Source organism: Aplysia californica, unplaced genomic scaffold (assembly GCF_000002075.1).
Source record: "Aplysia californica isolate F4 #8 unplaced genomic scaffold, AplCal3.0 scaffold00113, whole genome shotgun sequence".
NCBI classification, from domain to species: domain Eukaryota; kingdom Metazoa; phylum Mollusca; class Gastropoda; order Aplysiida; family Aplysiidae; genus Aplysia; species Aplysia californica.
The window spans coordinates 1,254,514-1,259,056 of record NW_004797383.1 but is presented as its reverse complement, the minus strand read 5'-3'; the positions used below and the strand labels follow the sequence as shown (position 1 = coordinate 1,259,056).

At 40.9% G+C, this 4,543-nt stretch overlaps 1 protein-coding gene across 2 annotated transcripts in view; it reads left to right on the top strand.

Moving 5' to 3' along the window:
- Window positions 1-1,428: 1,428 nt before the first annotated feature.
- Window positions 1,429-4,543, top strand: part of LOC101856505 (CBL-interacting protein kinase 16) — a 17,312-nt gene continuing 14,197 nt past the window's right edge. The window contains exon 1 of one of the 2 annotated variants that reach the window (XM_005095785.3): window positions 1,429-2,584. The gene's annotated coding sequence lies outside the window, so the exon portion shown is untranslated. Of the gene's footprint in view, window positions 2,721-4,543 lie in introns of both variants that reach the window. The other variant, XM_005095784.3, reaches the window with a different exon arrangement.

Below are 4,543 nucleotides of genomic sequence, written 5' to 3'. Positions count from 1 at the left end.
GTGTGGGTGTGTGTGTGTGATTTTTCTCTCTTTGTCTGTCTTAGCCCCTTCGCTGTTCCTCCATTTTCACCTTTCTCACCCCTCCCATCCCCCTCTCCCCCTTTCTTGCTCCCCTCCTCTCTCTCTCTCTCAGTCATTCTTTCGTGGTGTGCGCAACGAAGTGCTCACATATATGCGAGTTCGTGCCACGCAGGCGCGCGCTTGTGAGTGTGTTTATGTGTTTGCGTTTGCCTGTGTGTGTTTACATTCATTTGTGTTTATGTGTGTACGTATCTGATTGTGTGTGAGTGTGTGTGCGTGTGTGTGTATTTGTTTGTTTATGTGTGTGTGTGTGGGGGGGGGGGGGATTATGAGGATCATACACCTTTATATTTGTAATGTCTTGATGTACTCGTACTAAAGGCTTTTGAAAGAGAGAAAAGATAACAAAAAGCTTTTCCAAAACAAAATCGCCTAAGCTTAAAAGATTGACTTAGTCCTAGACGGAAACAATTAGAAATATGCTATAGAGTTCTACGCTTATGTGAACAATAATAATGCAATCACTAAACTGTCGACACAGATAATAAATAATAAATTAAAACAGTAAGAGTAATATTTCCCCAGGATCATCTTTGGTCCTTCATCTCCCCCCTACAGTTCTTCTGAAGATTTTTTCCTCCTTGGCTCCAGTGGTCGGGGGGATAGTGGGCTCAAGCTCACAAACATTGAAGCAATGTCAAGCGATGTCGGTGGCACGGCTTTTAGGGGACTGGTCTCCCGGGAATCTGGCCTTTAACAAGACACCACAACCCAAGCTAAAGCCTGCATTGATGTGCTACTGTGCGTTATGTGGCGTTGATATGATCTCTCAGAATTTGTTTTATGTATGCATTGTACAGTGGTATAGATGTCATTGCAGCTTTAACTTATCTACAGGGGAATCAATAAAAGTTGTACTTTGGTGACGTATGTAGAAAGTATTGTTCAGTCCCAGTCTGTCTCCCCTGAAAAATGTTCCAACAAATAGATTTGGCATTGGTACTACAGAAGAGTTAAAAAATATAACAGCGTAACAGTAAACGAAGACAACAAAGTATTGTTGTGGAACGGGCCTTCGATAGACCTAAGCCCTTATTGAAAGAAAACAGAAGCACATAATAATAATAATAATAATAATAATAATAATAATAATAATAATAATAATAATAATAACAACAACAACAACAGCAACAACCACAACGACGACGACGACGACGACAACAAATATTCATTAATATCAGAACGTTCGACAAAACACGCGTGCAGTTAAAAAAACAACCATGACCTTGTATCTCCGATAACCAGTTTCACAGAGTTTCGGCATTTATCAATAATGAAATTTCTACCCCTTCTCATTTTTTGCTTTTCAGAGCAGAGGGTCATGGGAGGCCAAGGGTCAATGTGACATGAGGACAGACATAGCAATAAATTAATGAGCGCAGATAGAAGATGTTAAAAATAGCGCGGTCTCTGAGGCTATCGCAGAATCTGTAGCCGGGATATCTTGGAGAGGAAAACGCCTGTCAGATACAAGGAGTGACAATTGTGCACGTCCCGAGACTGGCAGGGAGGAACTGATACGGCCTGTGTATAGGCACAGGGCCAATTCATGTGTCGATTTATGTTTATTTTGACAAGGAAAGAAGCGATGGGTTATTTAAGGGTTGAGATCAACATCAAATTTTCACCAACTTGATGCATGTTGTAAAGAAAATGCACACGATCCTTTCCCCATTTTTGTCTTTCTGCTGGCAGACACTTCGCTCGTGTACTTGCAAAATAAATTTGAGATTATCATAACAGAGAGAAGAAAAAAACACAAATCTAGATGTTCTGTTTGATCAAATAGATACTGCTTTCAGACTGTTATACCAGAGAGATCTGAGTGAGAGATGGAAGGAGAATTGGGGTGAATGTCGTCTTCGCTCAAAGAAATTTCGTTTCATTCTGTCCGTGAATGAAGGCAGTCATTCATACATGGCAAAAGACCATCGCACTAGAGAGATTTGAGTAAGAGATGGAAGATCGGCCGTTAGGGCATTGGAATTGAAAACGAGGCATCTTTAGGGTTAAAATAAAGCGGGGACAAAAAGACGTGTCTTCTCAACGCAAGGCGCAAGCCAATAACGACAATGACGATAGCAAGTACGACAAGAATATTATATACGAAAAGGGGCAATTAATTTTTTAAAAATAAATCAGCCACGACTAAAATTAGACAGCAGCGACTGACGAGCGTTGGTTCTTAAGACGTTAGTCGAAAAGGTTTCATTAATTTAAATATTGGGACTACAACCGCCAAACTCTTCCTCATTTCTTAACACCAACGACTCGACTTTCTCAAGGGGTTGTATTCTATCCTGCTTCATTACATCCATCCCTCCTGTTCTCTGAATTAGCCAATGAGAAGCCGCGATGCCGAGAGAACACCCCCAGTGCGCAGGTGAGGAACGAGGGAAAATCATTATTGGAGACTAAGAGAGAAACGAAACAAAACGAAAAAATTGGACGTGCGTTGCAAGAAGCAGGTTGATAAAGCTGTTCGGAGAGTTCGGGAATTGGGGTGAGTGTCGTCTTCGCTCAAGGAATTATTTCGTTCCACTTTGTCCGTGAATGAATGTAGTCATTCATACATGGCAACAGTGATGCAACAGTCAGAGGGTATTGTGCCTTCGAAATGTGGGACAAGTTCTTGACCAGTAAGTGCACACAATTATTTTAAACATAAAACTTATCATTTCTTGAAACCAAAAGATTTTGGAGCAATGTGAAATGTGCATATGAGACACTCACGAACGAAAATCATACATTCTTTTTTTATATCGAGCGTTCTAGCTTTTTATAGCTGTATCAAAGATCATCCGGTTACGTAGGCGTTAGACAAGCCGTGCATTTTGTTGGAAGATACAAAAATTCAAGAAAACTAGACATAAACAGCAAAAAAGGTCACAACAAAAGAAGCAAAAATCTACAGTAAAACAACAGAAGCAAATGTTGCGTAAACAAGAACAACATGGTAGAGAGGGCAACAAAGGAAGCCCATCCAACAATAACAAAGCAACAATAAATATACAGACTGCGCCAAGCCACAGTCAGTCAAGAGTTGCATACACACAAATATTATATTATTATGAGTAGAATTATTTCTAATAGAAACCTTCGATTAAGATATGGATTTGAAGCTGACTAGTAGCCGTTTTCTCAGCACTCGTTCAGAGGAAAGGTTTTAATGTACATGTAATTCATTTCTTCCTGTCGGAGAAAGACAATAATGGTTGGATTGGTTTCAGAATAACCTTAACTGAGTTTCCAAGTAAATAGTGAACTGACGTCAACAAACATGTTCAAGGAATCAGGAAATAGGTCCAGCATGGCTTCTTTTTATCTTTTTGGAAAAAGGTATGTGTGTGTGTGGGTGGGGGGGGGTATTTTGATTGTTAATTCGTTTATGCGAATCTGGTCATTCACCTTTGTTCCCTGATAGTGTATTCTTAGGCAGTTTCCTCAGCATCATAATAAATGTAAAGTGCGTGCTCGCCGGAAACCTGCTACGAGAATAGGTATCTTGTTCTTTTTGCATGTTGACACAGAACACACTTTTTACAAGCACAAGCATTTCTAAAAGGTAAAAGCGCGGAGTGCGCAACAGTACAAGAAGCTCACAAAGGACATGCTTGTATATTGTAATTATAAAAATAGGAAGTAGTACTGCAAATAACCTGCAATAAGGTCTCAACTACGTAAACAACGACAAGGTCGCATGATTTCAATCGTTTGTTTTCCTTGAAGTTTTATGTCCTTGCTGAAACCAGGAAAAGTTAATTTGAAGACAGGGGGCTTGGGTCTCTAAGTGGGACTCGTGTCGAGAAAACATGTTTTAGTAGTAGAAAAGGTGAAAAAACCCTGCTTCTATTAGATCTAGAATTTTAACCTTCAACAAACGTGAATCAGTTCGCAAACTGAGGATTCCCTAGCCAGTTCAGTACTTAACAATACAGACGTTACTGTGCGATTTTAACAACCTAAGAGACTTTGGGAAAATACATGTGTGGTATTGTATATGATGTATAAAAAGTATTACGCTTCGCAAGCAGACGGGCGAACCACGACTGACAGCGCCCGAGTGGAATCATAACGCCAGTACATGTAGGCCTACATCTTTTTGCTGAGAATCTTCCCCGTTTTCCTTGAGTGGTGGCGTTGAAAATGAGCGTAGCGCCAAGCATTTTCGCTAGCCGCTAGCCTGTTACCTACGTCCCGACCTGACTGGGCTGACCCGCGAGCAAAGCGGTTAGGTATAGTGCAGAACTAATCTAACCTCTTTGCTCGCCTGTCAACAATCTGACACGAGTACAGAATGTTTTTATATGACCATGTCCGGTCAAATTCCTGTCTTTCTTTTTTCTTCTTGCCCGTACTCTCGTGACCCCTGGCTCTGTCTGTCTGTCTGTCTGTCTGTCTGTCTGTCTGTCTGTCTGTCTGTCTGTCTGTCTGTCTGTCTGTCTGTCTGTCTGTCAGTCTG